General features: G+C 48.7%; 1 protein-coding gene across 4 annotated transcripts in view; it reads left to right on the forward strand.

Moving 5' to 3' along the window:
* Nucleotides 1-23,562, forward strand: part of SNX29 (sorting nexin 29) — a 599,088-nt gene that overhangs the window by 530,396 nt on the left and 45,130 nt on the right. The window lies entirely within an intron of this gene.

The raw sequence follows: 23,562 nt of genomic DNA on the forward strand, positions 1-23,562 counted from the left end.
ATTATCACAATTCAGAATCGTCGATTAACACAGTGGCCACTGCTTTTTATGAAACCAAGTCTTTGCTCACAGTGATATGCAGAAGAAACTTGGCTTCTCCCAAGCTTGCCATATACCTTGCTGGTGATCCACATGCTGACCCCACCTGCCCCTGACCCAACTTTCCTCGGGTCACGTTGCTGGAGAACATCTGTTTGAGCCACACTTTGGGGCCGGTGGGCCTCACTGGTGTCACTGCCTTATCGCTGATTATTCCCCATAGTCCTCATCCATCTCTCATCATATCAAGACATCTGCATGCTTGGATTTAGGGAACCCAAACAATGAAGCTGCTCTTAGTTTTTATTGAGTCTTCAGATGCTAGAGAAGATAATTATACTCCACCCTTGAATCACACGGAGGTAAGAAGCACCAACCTCCCTTCCAGTTGAAAATCTGTGTATAACTTTTCACTCCCCCCAAACCTAGCTGCTCATAACCTACTATTGACCTTACCAACGACATAAACAGTCAGATAACACATATTTTGGGGTGTCTACATTTATTTTATCCATTTATGACATTCCTAGCTTTTTCTTAATTTTTTAGTATTTCTAGACTATGCAGTTTATCTGCGAGTTTTTAAATCATTGCAAACCTTCAAAAATCTTTCTAATATGTCTATTGAAAAATACCTGTATATAAGTGGACCCGCTCAGCTCAAACCCATGTTGTTCAAGGGTCAACTGTATATGATTTCTAAAATGTTGTCATTGTAGTGGAAACAGTAGACCTAAGGATCCATATAGCAAACCCATGGGCCTCTGAAAGTAGGCTGGGACTTGTCATTTGATAAAGACTGGTTTGCTGACAATGCAAGAGTTTCCCTGGAGCTCTTCAAAATGGGTGTGCTGAGGGTTCGTGGATCTGTTTTGTCTTAACGGTGATGCTATAACTCAAAATGGGGCTTATTTCTGCTTCTGTGTGTGGGGAGTATCTTTGGCTTCACACTCTCTGGAATTTCCAAGTTGAATTTCCAACCAGACAGACATTGGCAGGACTTACCTGCTCCATGAAATTAAAAGATGCTTGCTCCTTGGAAGAAAAGTTATGACCAACCTAGACAGCATATTAAAAAGCAGAGACATTACTTTGCCAACAAAGGCCCATCTAGTCAAAGCTATGGGTTTTCCAGTAGTCAAGTATGAATGTGAGAGTTGCGCTATCAAGAAAGCTGAGTGCCGAAGAATTGATGCTTTTGAACTATGGTGTTGGAGAAGACTCTTGAGAGTCCCTTGGACTGCAAGGAGATCCAATCAGTCCATCCTAAAGGAAATCAGTCCTGAATATTCATTGGAAGGGCTGATCCTTAAGCTGAAACTCCAGTACTTTGGTCACCTGATGTGAAGAGCTGACTCATTAGAAAAGACCCTGATGCTGGGAAAGATTGAAGACGGGAGAAGAAGGGGACAACAGAGGATGAGATGGTTGCATGGCGTCACCGATTCAATGGAAATGAGTTTGAGTAAGCTCCGGGAGTTGGTGATGGACAGGGAAGCCTGGCGTGCTGCCTTCCATGGGGTCATAGAGTCGGACACAACTAAGCGACTGAACTGAACTGAACCTGCTCCAGGCTTTGAAACTGAAGCCAAATCCGCTTACTCGCATCCTTCTAATTGTTTTAGGACCTTTATGAGAAGATTCAGTTGTTCTCTGCTATCTCTGATAAAAAAGATGTCTCCCCCTCCACCCCTCCAAATAGAATACACCAGATGGTATTTTTCTTTCATTCTATTATTTGTGCCACTAGGGGCTTGATTTTGTTTTGAAAACACCACTACAGTTCATGAGAGGAGGCCCCCTTCTTTTCTTTTTAAACATTGCATATTGTATGTACTTGGCTGTGCTGGTTCTCAGTTGCAGAATGTGGGATCGCTGTGAGGGATCCAGTTCCCTGAACAGGAATGGAACCCAGGCCCCCTGCTTTGGAAGCACAGAGGCTTAGCCATTGGACCATCAGGGAAGCCCCCCTTCTTTTAAAGGTAGCCCCCTGGCCTGTGATGAATACTGGAAATCAAATTCTCACTGAGTCATGTGTGTTTGGATCAGATTTCCTGGTGAAAATGGAGTCCAAGACATGGTCCTAAGACCCTGATGTTACAAAAGGCTGCCCACCTCAAGTGTGAGAATAGGCTGCCTCATAGGGGTGAGCTGGTGCCCCCACTGCTGGGGTGGGTGGTCCAGGCAGTTCTGGTGGGGCATGCGCCGAACTCCAGCCTGTGGAATTATGACAACTGCCTGGTAACACAGGAGCATCTTGGTGTGTTGTGCAGTCCCAGCCACGCTGGCTGCCATCGATCACAGCTGAGAAATAAAGCTCTGTGCCCAATTAGCATGGAGAACGTGGGGTTCCATTGCATGGGCTTTAAAACATACAAAAGAGACTGTGGCAAATGACACAGTATTGACACGAGACCCTGGACTCAACCTTGGTCTCAAATCCAGTTGATATCAAACAGCTTTCCTTGCAGTTCCACCGCTCACTGCCCTCTCCTCCTCTGTCATTTTGAAGTCAGATGGCGCTACAGGTTGGAACTTGCAGATCATTTCATGAGGGGTGACAGACGCAAGCCTCACCCTGCTCTGCCTTGCCAGTGACCTCCATGTCATCATGTCCTGTCTCTGCATCCTTCTGGAAGACAGCAGGCCTGCTATCTCAGCTCAGAAGCTCACTCTGAGAGAGTCCCAGTTAAAAAGCGTCTATCTCAACTAAGGAAATAAACCCCCCTCCCCAAAGCAAGATTATTCTTAGAATCTTGACAGATTTCCTTGGGTCTTTCCTTTTTTATTTGATTTTATTTATTTATTGGCTGTACTGGGTCTTTGTTGCAGCGTGCGGGCTTCTCTACGTGCAGCATGTAGGCTTCCCTAGTACGGTGCATGGGCTTAGTTGCCCCTTGGCACATGGGATCTTAGTTCCCTGATCAGGGATCAAACCCATGTTCCCTGCATTGGAAGGCATATTCTTTACCCCTGGTGGTGGTGGTGGTTCACTCTCAGTCACGTCCGACTCTGCGACCCCATGGACTGCAGCACGCCGGGCTTCCCTGGCCTTCACCATCTCCCAGAGAGACTGTGTTCCCACTGGACCACAGCTGGCTGAAGTCGCACAGAGCTGCCCTGTCCCCACCGATCCCCCCCCTCATCCCTGGACACTGAGCCGACTTCCCTGCCATTTGCTGTTAGCGTTTGGGTGGTTTTTTACCCACAGTCACTCGTATTACCTGCCTGGCCCAGGAGACACTCGATTTTGCAGTGCTGGCTCTGACCCGCTGCTCAGCCATGTAGGTTCCGGCTGTGAGGCGCCCGCGGTGCATTGCTCACCCTCTGTGCTCCCAAGTGTGTTCCATGAGCTCGTCACTGCTAAGCATCCGTCAAGATGGTCCCTTTCCCATGAGGGGCAGGAGGGTGAAGGGAGGCAGGGGATTAAACCTAGCAGGTAGAGTTTGCTCATTTTTCTTCACTGAAATCCTTCAAACGTTCAGGGCTGTGCAGAGCTGGCATCCAGTATTGCATGGCACCCGCTTTTACACACACTGTTCTGCTTCGTCTTTCCTGTTTAACGTGTCAGTATTTCACTCTTCTGCAAGGGGCAGCATGACTTCCAAGGATTCTGCCATCTGCACACGTCTGAGAGCTGAGGAATCAGCAGGTTGAATTCTTTTTTCTCCAGATCTCTCTGCCTCCCATTGACTTCCTGGCTAATGCCAGCAGCAGTCGGAATTAGAAAGTAGGACAGTAGGAAGTGGGCCGTCTCTTTTCCATTTTGAACCCTTGTGTGTGCCTGGCCCACATGGAGATTTGAGCCTGCCCCCAAAACCAGCGAATAGACAACACACCCTAATACCCTCTTCCTTTGGGGGACCCCACGTTGTTTGCATCCTCCTGGCTTTTTGGAGGGACAGGCAGACCCCAGGACGTGACACGTGGCAGATGTGAGCAGTTACTTCGGGAAATGTTGCGTGCTCCTTGGAAGGTGCATTAACGCAGGGGGCGGGATCGTGGATTCCAAGAAGTCATTCTGCAGAACCGGACCGCAGCTCCATGAAGACTTCAGTGATTTGCGGTGCTATTGTGAAGCGTGTTATTAAGATGTTTTTCTGCAGAATATTTCAGCCTTGGGAGATGCACCGTGTTCTGTCGCTCCATGGAGGGAGAGGAAGAATTCCGGGGGTGGGAGCAGGAGTAATGTAGGGCACAGCACACCCTCCCCACCGGATTCTCGGCAGAAAACACGGTTGATGTTTTCCCCACTCCCCGCCCCCATCTGCTGCCACATTTACTCTCAAAGCTGTTAAACATATTTTTTGCTGAAATAGGAGCTGCCACGTTCTCCCTGCGAGCGGGAGGTTTGGCTCGGGGTTGAGATGTTTCAGCCTGGGCGCCTCCAGGATCACGTGGAGCCCAGAGGACATGCCGCTCTGCCAGGGGCCACTCACAGGAGCCATGCGGTTCCTTCCCAGGACCCTGGGCTCACACTGCTTTTGGGGACTGGCCCAAATCTCCCAGGCCAGAAAAGAGTGAACACCCCATTCAAGAAGTCTCACTCTTGAGGCCAGACTGGCAGACTGGTGAGATGTGGGTCATGCTTAAAATGAAATATCCGTGTGAGTGATTTGTGGTGAGCAGATGAGTCTGAGACCCCCGGTGTCCAAATGGAGAGTGTGGGGATTTGGGCGTCACTGCCGTTCCCCACTAGCTCTGCCACGGAGGAGGAGGGTGATCTCGGGCCAGGATGCAGCCTCTTGAGTCTTAGGTTCCTTTTGTGTGAAATGGGAGGAGAGGTATGGATGCAGGATGGTAGGTGAGAGTGGAACTCGGCCGCTTCTCTGTGTCAACTGCAGCTGATGACGAGACTTGTGAGAAAGACCAGGAGAGACTCCCCACAAAAACCCTACAGACATTTCCCTGTCTCTCTCTTCATCCATCCATCATCTATCCATGTCTACAGGTAAAAAACTGAGTCCCAGGAAATTTAACTGGTTTGCCTAAGGTCCTGGTGAGAGCAAGTCGCAGGTCAGAGCAAGAGTCCAGTGCACTGCCCTGAGCCGCAGGGACGCTGAGTGCCCAGCACATAGTGTGTGCTCGTGAAACGCTAACTGGTAACGTGACTGTTTCTGGAAGTCCACCTCCCCCTCTCCTTCCCCACCGGGATCTCGCATCTAGACACAGTGACTCAGGGAGAAACTGTGTGCACCAGCTGGGCTCTGGCTTTCTGTGGACTCTGAGAGCCCATGGCAGCGCTCCCTCTAGGGACCAGGCCTTTCCTCCAAGAAGACACCCCATCCCTCAGAAGCTCATTACCTGGAGGTCTCTCCAGGGGGACCCACCACCCCGTCGCCTGGAGAGATGACATGCAAAATGCCGCTTCATCACCTCCGTCTGCTGGCCTGTGAAGGGGCTGTGTCGAGGGATGCAGAGAAAGCGCAGTCCCCCAGAGTACCGGCCCTCCAGTCCTCTGCAGGACTCCTGCCCACGGAGCTCAGAACAGATGACTCTTTCTGAAGATGACGAGGGTGACAGCTACTCTTCTCTGTGAGTCAGATGGCCCCCCTACCCCCCACACATCCCACCAGTGACAGTAATTATGTTTCACTCCTGCCGTTTCTTTCTGTTGGGTGGTGAAGAGGGGCGAGATCAGCTTCACAAAGCTGATGATGGTGCAGCTTTTACAAGTCCGGGAAAAGTGGGGGAGCCTGGAACACCTCCAGGGCAGGAACACTGCTGAGCTGATACACGGAAAACCCCCGTCAAAGGGACTTCTGTTCGGCAAACAGCCCTGTCATCCACTCAGTGTTTACTGACCACCTGCTAAGGACTCAGTAGGCACTGGGCGGGTAATAGCGAACAAAACAGAAAAAAAGAGCATAAACCACCTTAATGGAGTCAAGAGAGATGGAGAATGGACAAATAAACATGTCATATGCCGCTAAACAAGAAGGTCTCTGAGGAAAACTAACAAAGAGTTATAGACTAGAGAGTCCCCGTCATGCGGGTGGTGTTTCCACCAGATGGTTGGGGAAGGCCTCTCCGAGGGACAACCTTGTGAATTTCCGAGGGAAATTGGAACAGTGAGTGCAAAGGCCCTGAGGCAGGAGCGAGCCCAGTGTGTCGGATGAGGCCAGTGTGGCCAGAACAGAGAGCAGGAGAACGAGGCTGGAGAGGTCACCAGGGTTGGATCACACAGGGCCTTGGAGGCCGTAATAATGACGTCAGGATTTACTCCAACCTGAAGGGGTTGGGGCAGGAGTGCGACGTGACCTGCTTTATGTTTTTGCATCCTCACTCTGGATATAGATTAGAGAATAGAATCAGGGTGGGGGCGAGGGGAGGCAGAGGGGGAGGCTTTTGTAGGGTCCAAACAGGAAGAGGTAGTGGCTTGACCAGAGTGATAAGAACCGTGTGAAGGGTGATTGGACCCCAGATACATTTGAGGGCTGGCTCTTGGGGTTGAAAGAAGAGGATTATGACATGCTTGAGGTCCTAACAGACCAGGCAGGTGTGCAGATGCTCTGTGTTATTACGTACAGATATCCCTGTATTCTCTGGTGGCTTTCCTGGTGGCTCAGATGGTAAAGAATCCACCTGCAATGCGGGAGACCTGGCTTCAGTCCCTGGATGGGGAAGATCCCCTGGAGGAAGGCATGGCTACCACTCCAGTATTCTTGCCTGGAGAATCCCCACGGACAGAGGAACCTGGCAGGCTACAGCCCAGAGATTGCAAAGAGTCGGACACGACTGAGCGACTAAGCACAGCACAACGCTGTATTCAGGTCACAAGCACCTACATGACTCCATGTAGGCGTCTGGGGTGGTAAGTAGGTTGGTGGGGAGTATCACCACACAGATGACTGAGACAGGGCCCCAGGCCTCAGGGTCAATAGGTGTCCAGGTCATGCAGTTATTCCAAGGCAGCGTTTTTTTTCCTTCTTTCCCAAGCTCATTCACCAGGAAATTTGCAGAGTGCCTGGGTAGGTGTCAGACTGTCCCATTTGTAGCCGCACTCTGCTTTGGACTAGCCATGTGGCCCTGGGCAGCTCACCGAAGCCCTTCCAGCCCTCAGCGTCTTCCTCTGTACAGTGGCAAGGTTCCCAGCACCCTCTCGTGGGGCCAGCAGGGTTCCACGTGCACGTCGAGCTCTTAGAATGGCACCTCGCACATAGTAAGCCCTGTATGTGCGTAACTATTTTTTACCAGCAGAAAGGGAGCACGGGAAAAGGAGTCTGGGGAGCAGACGTTTTGGAGGAAGTGATAAAATCATGGTATTAAAAAAAAATCCTGAAGCACTACAGAAAGATCTAAGAAGGAGAAGTAAACATCACACCCCACTCCACTGTGTGTCGGGCCCCCCACCCTCCGCGATCGCTGTCAAGTTTCTTATGTAACTTTGCAGAAAGCATCGATACTTATGTAAGCCAAAGCCGGGCTCCAACCAGCCCTCTGTAGTTTGCCTTTTTAATTTAATAAAGCTGGCTCATTCCCTTTGAAAGCTACAGAATACTCAGTGCAATGGCTGTTTCATAATTTATTTTACCATCGCTCCATCTGAACGCTTAAGAGGTTTCCAGATTTGGCTCCCTCAAACAGTATCGCCAGAAAGGTTTCAAGTAGATGTACGTTTTGGCAGGTAGATCTGTGGGACTGATCTTTCGAAGTGGTTCTGGCTCTGAGGGCAGGCACATGTTTGAATATTGACAGGTATCACTAACCGCTACCACTCATACCGGTTTGATATGCACCATTCTGTTAGACATGAAGAGAGAGATGTGTTTTTCCCCCCCTAGATGTGCAGAACAGCTGAAAAGCTCAGAGGCCCCCTGTCCTCCACTGCAGAGTACAGGGCACTGCCCTTGTGGTCAGGACGCCCTGGGGAGCAGGGCTGGGAGCTCAGAAGTCTCGAGCTAGTTGCCGTGTTGGTCTCCAGGAAGGGAGTCCTTGCAGGTCTCTGAGCTCAGGTCTGTGCTTCAGGAGGATCCTATTGGCAGCCGGGGATGGGGCGTGAGCGCTAGGGAGACAGGGCATGGTGCTTTTATAAGAGCCCAGAGAAAAGGTGGGAGGGCCTACACCAGACGATGCCAGGATTTTTTTCCATGTTTTTTAAATTAATGAATTTATTTTAACTGGAGGATAATTACTTGACAATGTTGTGATGGATTTTTGCCGTACATTGACATGAATCAGCCACGGGTCCACGTGTGTCCCCCCATCCTGAACCCCTCCCACGTCCCTCCCCACCCCATCTCTTGGAGTTGTCCCAGAACACCGGCTTTGGGTGCCTTGCTTCATGATGCCAAGATTTTGACGCTAAATATCTGGGTGGGTGATGATCAAGGGGACAAAGGAGAAACTGGTTTTGGAGTAGATGAGAGTGTGGGGTGTTGAGCTTAGAGATGGTCTCTGTGGGGTCCAGAAGGCAAGAGAGGAAGGTGAGTGTCTCCTCGGATGGCAGCCTCTGGACTTGGTATCAGCTGTGAGTTCCTGCCTGCATTTCTCAGGAAACATATTTCTCTCCAGATCTCAAGAAAAACAGGAAATCAAGAAAAAGTATGATGATTCTTCTGTGAAAATTAAAGCGTAACAGTCAACATCCCTGGTTGAAGGAATCCACATTAATGAGGCAAAAGCAAGAACAGGAGGAGCCACATGTGGAATTGAGGGCCAAGGTCAGTGGTTCTAGGAACCAGGACATGAGCTTGTAGGAGAGAAAGGGTCACGATCTCATTAGTCATTCTTGCCTTCAGCTGATGCTGTCATAAGTAGTGTGTCTGTGGCTCTGCCTACTGCAAACAATGAATTATTCTTGCAAATAAAATAAATACTAACAAGTTTATTGCATAAAATCACTGCAGATGGTGACTATAGCCACAAAATTAAAAGATGCTTACTCCTCGGAAGAAAGCTATGACAAACCTACATAGGATATTAAAAAGCAGAGATATCACTTTAATGACAGAGGTCTGTATAGTCAAAGCTATGGTTTTTCCAGTAGTCATGTACAGATGTGAGAGTTGGACCACAAAGAAGGCCAAATGCCAAGGAATTGATGTTTTCAAATTGTATTGGAGATTCTTGAGAGTCCCTTGGACAGGGAGATCAAACTGGTCAATCCTAAAGGAAATCAACCCTGAATATTTGTTGGAAGGACTGATGCTGAAGCTGAAGCTGTGATACCTTGGGCCACTTGATGTGAAGAGCTGACTCATTGGAAAAGATCCTGATGCTGGGGAAAGATTGAGGGCAAGAGGTGAAAGATCATGAGATGATTGGATGCCATCACCAACTTATTAGACATGAGTTTGAGCAAACTCTTGAGAAATAGTGAAGGATAGGGAAGCGTGGTGCAGTCCCTGGGGTCACAAAGAGTTGGACACTTAATGATTGTACAGCACCGTACTTGATGTGAATGGCATTCCAAGAAATAAGTTTCAGAGGCACAAAATGTCCTTAAATTGCCTGTTTTAACACAGGACTCTCATAAGAGATTCATACATTGCATTATTATCTGAACAGGACTCCTTAGTGTTCACTAGCATTTCCCAATTTGAATATTTGATCTAGGCTATGATTCTTTGTGAATTACCTCTGAACTTACTATTTCTTCCTTATTGAGCAGATCATGGTAGAGTTCCACAATAAAGAGTAAATTGTATGAAGAATGTTGGGACTATTTTAAGAATAACTTGTGATTTGGGGGATGAATTTCCAAGAAAACACTCAGGAATTACTCTGCAATCCCTAAGACTCGTCTCTTTCAGGATTTTGGCAACCCTTCTTGGGAGACAATTTCTGGGCACGAACTTGGGAATGGGGGTCATGGTGCTGGGGTAGGGCCCTCAGGGAAATAGGGTGAACAAGAGGAGGTGACAGGGAAGGAACTGCAACAGATTGGGCCAGGAGCCAGCAGAACAGATAGGAGGCAGAAACCTGGAGAAAGCTGGGTCAGGGTTGCCAGGGGAGAGAGCATTTCCCAAAGAAGGCTTCCTCTGTGTGAACAAGCTGCCAAATTCACACCTAGTCCCAGAGCAGTAAGAATAGCAAGCTGTCCTCCTTCCTTGCTGCCAAGTTGGCTGAGGAGCACGGAGCATGTGGCAGAGCACAACTGTGGTGGCGTCCCTGCCACCCGCGTCAGGGGAGGGCACATGAACAAGGCATCGAGGGCAGCAGGGGTGGAGCGCCTATGAGATCCCCAGCTGCCTGGTTGGCCTGGGGTTTTGAGGGGGTGCAATGGGCAGTCAGTTCCACAGCTCTGCTTAGAAACGTGTGCCTTTGACCAGCAGGACTGTCTCTGCAGTGACCTTTCAGGACCTGGTAGCTGTCCAAGGTGCTGGAGGACTATTGGCCTAGTCTCGCAGGTTGGGGCAGTTCATTCTGATGTGGAGCCCCTTGCAGAGTTCAAAGCCTCCACCTGGGGATTCAGCCCTGGTGGCTTTGTGGCTGGTGTCTGGCCATTATTTCAGAAATCATGACCCTTTGGGGCCCTGGATTCTCTAGCGACTCAGACATTAGAGAATCTACCTGCAATGCAGGAGACCTGGATTCAATCCCTGGGTTGGGGAGATCCCTGGAGAAGGAAACGGCAACCCACTCCAGTGTTTTTGCCTGGAAAATTCCATTGACAGAGGATCCTGGTGGGCTACAGTCTATGGGGTTGCAAAGAGTTGGACGCAACTGAGCAGCAATCTCTTTCAATAACTGATCAGATAGAGGTCAGCTGGGATTGCAGAACCTTTGGCTCCTTTTCTGATACACTGGTGCTTCATTTGGATTTGGGGATTACCAGTTGGCACTAGTGGTAAAGAATCTGCCTGCTAATGCAGGAGATGTAAGAGACATGGGTTCGATCCCTGGGTTCGATCGGGAACATCCCTGGAGGAGGGCATAGCAACCCACCCCAGTATTCCTGCCTGAGAAATCCCATGGACAGAGGAGCCTGGAGGGCTACAGTCCACAGAGTCGTAAAAGGGATTGGCAGGACTGAGCAAATGAGCACATTTGGATTTGATGGGGCAAAGCACTGATGTCTCATCCCCGGTTCAAAATGGCTTTTTTCCCATTGCCGCCTTTGTCGTTGTCTCTTAGCTTCTGCTTCTTACCCCACCGTTATTAATCAGGTGGTTATTGGGAGAGGAGGGAGTTCCCCACCAGCACTGGCACCCTAATTGGGACAGATATGCCACCCTCCTTGTTTCTGTGACCTTTCACCATCTTGCTTATGGAGGTTTGCACCTTACATCATCTGGGATCAACAGAGCAGACAAACACCCCGAGTGTATCCCTGTCGACTGGACTATGACCACAGCAAACTCGGATACCAATAGGGTCCAGGCAGGTCTTGTACGTGAATTAAGCCAGTGAGCTGTGTTAATAGGGAGGTATGGGGTGTGGAACTCAAGTGCGTCAGGCCCGCCTCAGCCTGGTTGATCACCACTGAGACCACAGGTTGGTGGTCTGTGGACTTTCCAAGAGATGGCAGATGCCCATGTCTTGATGTGAAATCTGACTCTTAAATTAGTTGGCAGCTAGTTTGTTTGTCTGTGGTCCAGACACAACAGCTGTGGGCTGCATGTGGCCCACTGTATTCACACTCCTTCTGGAGCCCAAAGGGCCTGCTTTAGACGAATCTGTTTAAAACCTGAAGAAATACGGGGTAGAAGCAGGCAGTGACCTACTCAGGCAGTCACAGAGGACAGTGACAATAGGATAACAGCCAGGGTTGCTCTGAACCCAGATGCTCAGGACACAGCGGCCCCTGCAGTTCTGATTGAGGCCTGGTGAGTGACGAGCCCACTGGGACAGGCCTTAGGCAGTAGACATCGGCTCAGCTTCCAAGAGCAGCCCATCAGGCCTGTCTGCTTCCACAGTGAAGAAGGTACCGTGTTCCCAGAGAGGGGCCTTGACCAGCCCCATGTTCAGCTCCTCCAGACAAGGTGCCTGCCAGAGCCTCCCACGTCTTCTCCAGGGCGGTTCTCTTGTTTCTTATCTTTGTGTAACCATAGGCCATCCAACCCAGGTCTCTTGCATTGCAGACAGACGCTTTACCTTCTGAGCCACCAGGGAAGCCTTGTGTAACCACAGGCCATGCTTATTTACCTGTAAAAAGAACACGGCCAGTAATTATGTGGTTTTGCTCCTAGCAAGAGGAACATGGATCCTTGGAGTACAGTTACCCTTCCAGGGAATTGGTCACAGGTTATTAGGGTTGATATGTTATTGACAGGTTGTTAGGTTCATGGACAGAGGAACCTGGCGGACTACAGTCCATGGGACTGCAAAGAGTCGGACACAACTGAGTGACTAATCCTTATTAGGATTGCGAAGGAAGTGTGGTCATCTCACCTGTTAAGTTCAAGAAACATACTCTCTTCGTGGGTACGATTTACCTGAAGGGCTTTTGTGCAGAGAAGCTTTTTACTATGATTGTGTTTGTGCCTGTGTGGCTCCTTTTTTTTTTCACTTGCTGCCCCTACCCATCTAACTCCTGTTGTGTCTCCTCCTGCCTCCAACACCATGGTTCTCAACTAGGGACATTATGCCTTCCTCCCCAAGCCCGGGGACAATTGGTAATGGATAGAGACGTTTTTGGTTATCACACCTGTAAGAGGCGGGGGGCTAGAGTCTTGTGGGGGGAGGCCGGGATGGTGCTCAGCATCCTACAGTGCACAGGACAGCCCCACAGGAGAGAGCCACCTGACCAGGTATCAGCCCCGCTCCAGCCCAAGAAGCTGGTCTGTCATTGGGTCTTTTTTTTGCCTGCCCTGGGTCTTCACCATGTGTGTGTAGGCTTTTCTCTAGTTGCAGCGAGGCAGGGGTGACTTCATTGTGCTGTGCAGGGTTTTCTCTTGTGACACAGCACAGGCGCTAGAGCACGCAGGTTTCATGGGCTCAGTAGTTGGGCATGTGGGATCTTCCCAGATCAGGGATCAAACCTGTGTCCCCTGTATTGGCAGGTGGATTCTTACACCCTGGACCTCCAGGGACGTCCCTGTCATTGAATCTTGTTTAGCAAGCTGCAAATCCCTCAGGTCCCATGGCTGAGAGAGAGGTAAGAAGACCCCAGGAAATGGGCCAGGAGCTGTTCTCTCATTAAGTCCTCATATCTGCCCTCTGAGGTTGGGGTTATTGTTCCCATTTTTCAGATGAGGAAACGGAGCCTCTGACAGTGACAGGACCTACCATAGTCTCACAGCTGGAGGTGGTGGAGTGAGGAGTGTAAGCTGGGTTTCTGTGGTTTGGCAGTCTCCACTCTGTGTCACAATTCCATCAAAATGAAAAACATGATAAAGCATTCCTAAGTATCTTCTGATGGGCTGTCACCAAGTTCAGGATTCTAATTGTGGGTTATCCACACCCCAGGAAGTAAGCCTGGCTTTGTCACACTCATCACTGTCCACTTGTCTCTCCTCTGGTGGGGTGGGGGTTGGGGGGTGGTGGTCTCTGGCATGGGTTCGGGCCACCGCTTTAAACCTTTCTGCACCGTAGCTTCTTATACCATGCATATCTGCATGGTATGCATATCTGTTCTAGGGCCGCTGCTTGGTGCTGTCCAAGGTCCTACCCACCTCTGCCTCTTTGGAGTTAACTCCCAAAGTAAATGTTGTGGAAAGAAAGGGAAAATGGGGCTGAGGGTTCTGAACTCATAGGGCTTTGACCCAGTTGCAAAAAGTGGTCTTAGATACCCGCTCCTCAAGCACTTCACACCCCTCCCATCCCTTCCTCAACCGGTTTGCTCACAAGCCTCAGCCCTTTCTTGTTCGTCAATCTAATACACCCAGGATGTTTTAACTGGGCCAGAAGGGTAAACTGAAGTCCTGCTTGGGCCCTGGGAACTCTCCTTTGAACACACCATCTGCTGGCTTAGCAAGCATCACTCAGAAGATAAAGCGGGTCACAGGCTGCTGAGCGAGAAGAAGGTGCCTTGTTTTTATTTTTCTTTTTCACATGTGAGAACTTGCTGTGACAGAGGTTTGGATGTTTTTCTCACTAGCTTATTCTGGGGAGGCAGGTTGAGAAATTACTAATGCAACAGGAAGCAAGCCATTCTGCCAGAGTTTGGGATGTGGCGTGTTTTATGACTTTTGCGTTAAAGGTACAAGCTAACTTTGTTGTTAAGAGAAAGAGCTACAGTCATGCAGACCCTGGTTCCACTCGAGGCCATCCCGTTTACTAGCTCAGTGATCTCAGATCAGACCCTTTAAGGACGTTATGCCTCAACATCCCCATCTGAAAAATGGGATTCCAACTAGGCCCCGCCCCACCCCACTTCAGAAGGCTGGTTCAGAGCTTCAACATTGCTGAAGCACTTAGACCAGGCCCATCCTAAGCATTTGGGTGAGCTGTGGCTGTAGGGGTAAAACGATTGGTTCTGTTAGCTGGAGGATACACAACTTATTTCTGGCTTCTCAGAATCAGGGCAGACCTTGGAGCTACGGTATTTGCAAGGCATGATGGCCTGAGGAGCACACAGCAAGTGCGCTTGTTGAGAATTTGTGGGAGACAGTATAGATTTCTCTGCAACTCTCCCAGCCATGGTCACTCCCTTTCAAGTTAATTAACTCCCAGTCAAGTTAATCTGGGAGGCTGGTGCTCTGTGATCATGTTAGCATCAAGATGGCAATCCCATGGCCAAGCCCTACATTGCTGAGCCCAGTGACCAGGCAGCAAAGTGCCAGGTGCCCCTAAAATATCAGACCTATTCACCCCAGTAACTCTTCACTGTGATGGATAGATCACACGAGCAGATAGGCTGAAGCTCTGTTATTAGTTTCTTACAACATTAAAACGGCAGCTTGGTGTCTAACTGAAAAAGCGAGACTTTGAGTCAGAGACCCGGGTTCAGTGTCAACCACACTACCCAGCAGCCTTGGCCTCTCTGTGCCTCAGTGTCCCCAGCTGTAAAATGGGCCAGTAGCACAGACCTTGCTGGCTTGCTAAGAGGATTACATGAAATATCACCTACTGGGAACTTCTCCAAGAGGAGCTATTTTTGCTGTAGTCACAGTTCACTTCTTTGTTCAGACTCTCACTGCAGTCTCGAAATGATTTGAGTTGGCAGCTTCAAGATTATTACAATTGCTTGCCCTACTTCATGTCTTTCATTTTTAAATATTGGAGCATCTGAAAATTCAGTTTGGAGCAAGGGAAGCAGATTAAGTTATTTTGGACACAATAACTTCTATCTAATTTGGTGTTAGTAAAAAATAATAATAATAGTAGTAATAAAAGTTCTCTAATATTGGGGGATAAGACCACAACACGCAAGAAGTCAGGTGCTCTTTGCAGACGGGATTATTCTGTTCTACTACATTATAATCAATCTCCATGGCAGCTTTTTTCTCCATGGGTAAAACAATTTCACAGCTTTCTGCATTTCCCCCTGCTCTTTTTAAATGTTCTCCCTGAGTGGTAACTGAGAATGGCTGCTTAACTGGGTGACGTATCAGTTATTTACTGCCATGTTAATGCTGTGTAATAAACAACCTTGACACCTTGGTTGTAGCAAACAATAATAACAACATATTGCTCACATATTAGGTGATGGGCTAGGAAGTTCTGCTGATCTTGGCTACATTTGCTTCTGTGTCATTTGCTTCTATGCCAGCTGACTGTCAGCTGGCCCAGGAATGGCCTTGACTGGGAGTAATGGGGCTGCTGGGACCAGCAGGCAAGCCTGAGTATGTATGGCAGAGTGAGAATGGGGAAAACCCAATCACTGCAGCACCTACCAAGCTCTGACTGTGCCATATTTGCTAACACCTCATGTTGGGCAAGGCATGCTCTGGACCACAGTGGAGAACAAGAGTCAGAGCCAGAGGACTCTGCAAAGTCACAGAGGGAGTGAATAACTGGGGCCATTTGTGCAACTTATTCTAGGTAGAAAGTGAAAGGGCGTGGGGGAGGCACAGCTGTAAAGTTCTACACTGGATAATATTTCACCAGTAGGAAGGTGGACGGAAGCCCAGTGATCCGAGCCCCAAGTGCCCAGTAATCAACAGTGGGTCTCAGAGAGGGGTCATCCCGCTGCATTCTGGGAAGGGGCCAGTTCATACCTTGCATATATTGACTAGAGTCCCGCTTGCCTTGACTTAAAAAAAAAAAAAATCAACTTCTTTTTAAAATCAGCATGCAGGGAAGTCCCTGTGGTCCAGTGGTTCAGACACGATGCTTTCCCTGCTGGGACCTGGGTTCGATCCCTGGTTGGGGAACTAAGATCCCACAAGCTGCATGGCAGGGTCAAAAACAAAACAAAAAGCAGCATAAAGTTGACTTTGTGCGTGTGTGCGCTCAGCTCTATGAATATTACCACATGTATACATTTGAGAGCCTCATCGCAATCAGGATAAGGAACAGTCCTATCACCTCCCCAGAGCTGTCACGTGCTACTCCTTGTGGTCACGTGCTCCCCCATCCCTGAGCCCTGGCCACCACTGCTTGTTCTTATCACTGCAGTTTTCTTTCCAAGCCCGTCATCTAAATGGACTTATATAGCGTCTAAGCTCTCGAGACTGGGTTCTCTCACTTAGCACAGCTCCTTTGAAGTTCACCCAGCTGGCAGGTGTATCGGTTGTCTGTTCCTTTTTATTGTTGAGGAGTGTTCTATCACACGAATTTCCACAGTTTATCTGTTCACAAAAGACATTTGTGAACAACTTTTGAATGGAGCACATATAACCATTCATGAGCAGCTTTTTATGTCAACTGAAGTTTTCATTTCTAGGGTAATGCCTAAGACTAGGGTGGCTGGGTCGTAGGTTAAGTGTAAAAGTGTGTCTCGGAATTGCTATGCCGTTGTGCAGTCCCACAAGCAGTGTGTGAGAGTGTCAGATGCTCTGCACCCTCCTTATTGCTTGGTGTTGTCACAGCTGTTTGAAAGGGTGCCCTGCAGTGTCTGGTCATGGTCTCCATTGGCATTCCCTTGGTAGCTAATACTACGAAGCATCTCTTTATGTGCCTACTTTTCTTTATTGTGTCCTCTTTGAGGAAGTAGCTACTCAAGTCTTGTGCGCGTTTTTATTTATTTATTTATATTCTATAACATAGCACTTTTATCTTTTATTTATTTATTTATTTTAATTGGAGGCTAATTACTTTACAATATTGTATTGGTTTTGCCATACATCAGTATGAATCCACCATGGGTGTACACGTGCTCCCCATCCTGAATCCCCCTCCCACCTCCCTCCCCATACCATCCCTCTGGGTCATGCCAGTGCACCAGCCCCAAGCTTCCTGTATCCTGCATCGAACCTGGACTGGCGATTCGTTTCACATATGATATTATACATGTTTCAGTGCCATTCTCCCAAATCATCCCACCCTCGCCCTCTCCCACAGAGTCCACTGTTCTATACATCTGTGTCTCTTTTGCTGTCTCGTATACAAGGTTATCATTACCATCTTTCTAAATTCCATATATATGCGTTAGTATACTGTATTGGTGTTTTTCTTTCTGGCTTACTTCACTCTGTATAATAGGCTCCAGTTTCATCCACCTCATTAGAACTGATTCAAGTGTATTCTTTTTAATGGCTGCGTAATACTCCATTGTGTATATGTACCACAGCTTTCTTATCCATTCATCTGCTGATGGACATCTAGGTTGCTTCCATGTCCTGGCTATTATAAACAGTGCTGCGATGAACATTGGGGTACACGTGTCCCTTTCAATTCTGGTTTCCTTGGTGTGTATGCCCAGCAGTGGGATTGCTGAATCATAAGGCAGTTCTATTTCCAGTTTTTTAAGGAATCTCCACACTGTTCTCCACAGTGGCTGTACTAGTTTGCATTCCCACCAACAGTGTAAGAGGTTCGCTTTTCTCCACACCCTCTCCAGCATTTATTGCTTGTAGACTTTTGTATCGCAGCCATTCTGACCGGCATGAAATGGTACCTCATTTTTAAAATTTGGTTGTTTGTTGTTTTACTGTTGAGCTTCATAAAAATGTAGTGACTTACGTACTATAACGTTGTACTAGATTCAAGCATACAACATAGTGATTTGCTTTTTATAGATTACACTCCAGATAAAGTCATTATAAAATGCTGGTTATATTCCCTGCGTTGTGTGTTATAGCTTTTGTTGTTCCATCGCTGTCATGTCTGACACTTTGGGACCCCATGGACTGCAGCACTCCAGGCTCCCCTGTCCTTCATTAACTCCCAGAATTTGCTCAAATTCATGTCCATTGAGTCAGTGATGCTGTCTAACCATCTCATCTTCTGCTGCCCCCTTCTCCTTTTGCCTTCGATCTTTCCAAGCATCAGAGTCTTTTCCAGTGAGTCATTTCTTCGTATCAAGTGGCCAAAGTATTGGAGCTTCAGCCTCAGCATCAGTCCTTCCATTGAATATTCAGGGTTGATTTCCTTTAAGATTGACTGATTTCATCTCCTTGCAGACTTTCTCCTAGAAATTCTGCTTAAAATTTTATAATTTTATGTTTAGGTCAGTGGTTCATTTCGAGTTAACTTTTGTATAAGGTGTGAGGATTGGACTGAGATTCACATACCTTCCATAACTATGTCCACGTCCGAGACCAAGTGCAGGAGGACACAGAGGTAAAAAGCAGCGAGGGTTTGTCCTGCCCTTGTGGGGCCAAAGCTCTTTCATTTGAAGAGTATTTCCCCCATATCAGTTTCCGACACCCACTGTAACAAACCTCCCACAAACTCAGTGACTTAAGACAACGCGACTGTAATGCCTTTGAGTTCTGGGGGTCACAAGTCCACACTCAGTCTCATGGGACTGAAGTTGAGACCTTAGCAGGGCTGGTTTCTTCTGGAGGCTCTGGGGCAGAATCTGCTTGCTCGCATTTTCCAGCTTCTAGAAGCTGCCGATGCCATGGCCCCTTCTTTGCATTACTTCAGCCTCTACCGCATCAGCTACTCTGTGACTCTGATCCCCAGTCTCCTTACAAGAACCTTTTGATCACACTGGACCCACCCGAATCATCCAGGACCACCTCCTCATCTCAAAGCCTTAAACTAACCGCATCTGTGAAGATCCTTCTGTCACATAAAGTAACAGGGAGTGAGACAGGGCATCTTTGAAAGTGAAAGTCGCTCAGTGGTGTCCAACTCTTTGCAACCCCATGGATGGTATGGACTGTAGCCTGCCAGGCTCTTCTGTCCACGGAATTCTCCAGGCAAGAATACTGGAGTGTGTTGCCATTTCCTTCTCCAGGGGATCTTCCCCACCTAGAGATGGAACCTGGGCCATCTGCATTGTAGGCAGATGCTTTACCATCTGAGCCACCAGGGAGGTCCCAGGGCATCACTAGGGAGCCATTATTCACCTTTCCACACCCTCCCTCAGAGTTTTGGGTGCTTCAGGAACAGACTGAGGCATGAGAACCAGAGGAAGGAGAGAAAAGAAACACAGGAGCCCCCCACCCAACTCTTCCTGACTGTTAGGAAGCCCCTCTCCTGCCTCTGAATAGAACCAGAGGCTGGCCTGGAGCTCTCTGCATCCACACGCAGGTGTCCAGCTGCCTTGGGTCCAGGCTAAAAGATAGTTAAAATTGTGAGCTCACTTGAGGTTCAGTGGTCATCTTCCCCAGTCCACCTGCTATTATTGACTTTTCAGGATCCATAGATAGCTCCCTTCATGGATTCTCTCCAGGTTTTGTAGCCACATTTGGTGGGAGGCCCAGAGTGGAATGAGGCTTACTCTGTTCCTCAGATCTGGATGCCTTCTTCTGCATTTTCTACACCAAAGAATCATGGACCAGTTGTGTATGCCAAGAAAGAGTGTCCTGTATAAACATGTGTTATATCAGGGAGTGAATGCTCAGTGCTGGGGAATGTTCGTGGTAATTGTGATGGGCAGGATGTATTGAGCACTTTCTGTCTGCCAGAATTATTAGTATCTCCATCTGCTAGAGTTATTTTACCTGATGTTTACAGTATTCCCTTTGAGAGCAGGTACCATGTTTAGGCTCATTTTACAGATGAAGAAATTGAGGCTCTGAGAAGCTAATGAATTTGCCAAAGGATCCATCCGTAGCGAGTGAGGAGGACAACATCTCAGACTCAGATGTGTGTGACTCCAGGGTCCCAGGTCGTAACCACTCTGTCCTGCAGTTTTTAATCACCCTGCCCTAATAGGGACTGCCCAGGTTCTTGCCACAGCCCAGCCACTCCCGCAAGTCCAGACCCTGGCCACATCTCTGTCTGACCCCATCAAGTCTTTCGTTAGCTGACTTGACACGCTGGTACTGTTACCAAAAGGAGTGTGTGGGGGTCCGGCTGCTCGCTGCTCAAAAGCCAGTAAACAGGCCAGGTTGGTGGAAAGGAAAGTTTGCTTTCCTTCAGGTGCCGGCCACTGTCAGGGGAGGGTGGTGGACGTCTGTCCGAAGGCCGACTCCCCCCTACCCGACACCCGGCAGGCAGGGGGTGAGGGCATTTATAGAGAGAGTGGGTGGGGGCTACATGCAGAAACAGCAGAGTCATCTCTAACAGTCGTCCTCAACTGGTCATCAGTGGTCTGACTAGCATCATCTTGGATGTTTTAGGTCCAGTTTATCTTCAGTTCCAGGGTGCACTTGTGCCCATTTCTTTGTGGTCAGTTCTCGGAATTGTGGCAGCTCATGTCCTGGGTACAGTCTGGTCACCATGTCGTTAACTTCTCCACCTGGTGTTCCGGTATCTATAGGACAGCTCACAGGATATGGCTTGGAACATTATCTATAGCCTATCTTGAGAAAGAACTAAAGGACCTTGGCTATGCTTAATGATTACATTATTATTATTTAGTCTCCTGGGACTGTTTTTGTTTCATCAGTTCTCACTTCTCTGATTAAACTTATCCTTTGGTTAAAGTTTTCCACAGGCAGAAGGCCAGCAGAGGGCGTGGGGTGGGGGGTGGGGGTGGCAAGGGCCACAGGGTCCTGCTCCATGTCAGTACCAGCTCATCAGGCAGGGGTGCTTCCCTCCACCGAGGCCGCCAGGCCTCGTGCTGACCTGTGTGGACGTGCCCCCTCCAGTGTAACCATCCAGAGGTCAGGAACCTCCCTCCCCTTTGATCTGTGCTGTGGAGCTTAAGCGAATGTTTATTGTAATGAACCCAAAGCTCCTTTCCATTGACTCCCTGCAGCAGGGACCTCCCCAGGTGGGATGTGTGATCCATTTAAGGAGACTTGTCTGATACATCCAGAAGGGTGGAGCACTGCTTCTCTCTCTTTTTCTTTTTCTTTTTCCTTCTTTTTTCAAATTAGTATAGCAGAGATAGGCCTAATCCCCAGCCTTCTCAAATCCTGCAATGCGGTCTCCTCCCAGAGTGTCCCTAAAAGGAGCCACCATTTCCGCTTCACCCACCTTCACCGGTGCTCCTGCCGTGTGTCGGGCCTTGGGTTACACATTTTACTGGCAGGATCTCGTTTCCCCTGCAGTTCTGAGAAGTGAGACCCATCCTTATTCCCACCTTGTAGATGAAGAAGTTGAGGCCTAGAGTGACTGAAGGACTTGCCTAAGATCACACAGCTTGGCAGGTTTCAGAGCTGACACTGAAGCTGAGTTTAACTCTTCAGTGTGTATGCTTTGAAGGCGAGCGTTGGAAACGTGGACTTTGGTCCCAGGCGGGTATTGACCCCTGGTCTCGGACTCTAAGGTCATTCCTTGCTGGAAACACTATACTCTCACTGCTTTTTACAAAAATAAATTATCAGTGAAGTGGGAGAATGAGGTAAAGGCACGTCGTATGGCAACCCACTCCAGTATTCTTGCCTGGGAAATCCCATGGGCAGATGCGCCTGGCGGGCTGCAGTCCATGGGGTCTCAAAGAGTTGGACACGACTGAGTGACTGAACAAGGTATCTAGATCCACGATAGGTCCTCAGAATGCTAAACGCCCGAGTCTCTAAAGGTCCCAGAGGTATGGTATGTGTCACGAGGGACTCTGGTTTGTAAAATTTCAGAAACCTGCTTTGAAGTATCTTAACCTGAAAAAAAAATACTGTTAGCTCACCTAACTATGAAGCCCAAGGATAGTGATGACTTCAGTGGCTGGGTCCAGAGGTTCATATAATGTCAGCAGGACTCTGTGTTGGCTTCATTTTCAAGGAGATTTTTCTTTCTCTGATGAAAGGTGGCCCCCAGGCACCTACATGCCCTTATGAACCCTCTCGAGGCGGGTCCTGAAGAAGCAGCATCCTCAAGGTGTGAGGCACTCTCTATATTTGAAGGAGAGCAGTTTTGTCTGGGAAATCTTATGGATAGAGGAGCCTGGCAGACTGCAGTCCATGGGGTCAAAAGAGTTGGACAGGACTGAGCGCACTTTAAAAATTATTAATGCGTCTAGGCCGAGAGGTCTTATCACACTAACAGGAACCCTCGTGGCCCTTCGCCCCAGGTCACAGAGGTAGACTGCCATGCCCTCTTGTGGATGAGGAACAGATCCGGTGAGGGGTGTGTGGGATGGAAGGGGAGGGGCTCAGCCAGGGTCACTCCACAACTGCAGAGGCCCTGGACGCCAGACCCAGCTCTGACTTGTCACGTCCCGAAGCCACAGGAGTGCTTCCTGTTGCTCACGTCAGCAGGGGCAAAGATCTTTCAGCAGTTTTGATTGCTGAAGGCTGTTGCAGCGAATAAGTCCACAGTCCTCAGCTTTGTTGTTTAGAAGAACACACAGAAGAAGGGAGAGGGAGGTGTGTGCATTGATCGGGAGCCACGACACCCCGGTTCCTTAACACCCAGGGCACAGTTCACTGTCACGGGTAAACACGGCCTTAGGACTGTTCCCGAAAACGGCCTTGCGGCCTCCAAGGATGGGTGTCCCTGATGCTCAGGCAAGGTTGGGGGAGGCCGACCCTGCGGCCATCAGGCAGTGAACATCAAGAGTGTTGGACAGGGGAGCTGATGTTGGGAGGGGCCCTGGGGCCTGTCTGCTCAAACCTGATGGCTCACATCTGCGGAGACTCTAAATTTCCTTTCTAACCCTTGTCTTTTTTTTTTTTTTTTAACGTGGGACCATTTTTTTTTTTAAGTCTTTATTGCATTTGTTACAATATCACTTCTGTTTTATGTTTTGGTGTTTTGGCTGGGAGGCTTGTGAGATTTTTAGCTCCCCAACCAGGGATCAAACCCATGCCCTCTGCATTGGAAGGTGAAGTCTTAAGCACTTCAACCACCAGGGAAGTCTTCTTCTGAAGAGGCGGGTCCCTTCTTGGGGCCTCTAGGAATGTTTATGTGGGGCCTGTATGGGGACTGTGCGTTGTCCCAGGATATTCCATTAAATGGCTCATTTGTCCAGCAGGTGTTTATTAATCAGTTGTCATTCCTTATTCTCTGTCATACCCTGGGATTAGAGGGTTTATGGGAGATCCCACTTAATTCTCCCTATAGCCCCTGAGAGAGCTGTTCTGAATTATTTTCACTTATCCTTTTCATAGGGGCAGGAAGTCATCTCCAAGCCCAGAGGGGTGGAGTCATTTGCTGTGGGTCACACCGCTGGTAAACGGCAGAGCTGAGATTCCAAAGCTCAAGCTCTTAACCCTGCCAGGGCCTTGGGCTGAGGAATTCAGCGAGAGCCCC

The sequence above is a fragment of the Bos javanicus genome, chromosome 25 (genome assembly GCF_032452875.1).
Source record: "Bos javanicus breed banteng chromosome 25, ARS-OSU_banteng_1.0, whole genome shotgun sequence".
NCBI lineage: Eukaryota > Metazoa > Chordata > Mammalia > Artiodactyla > Bovidae > Bos > Bos javanicus.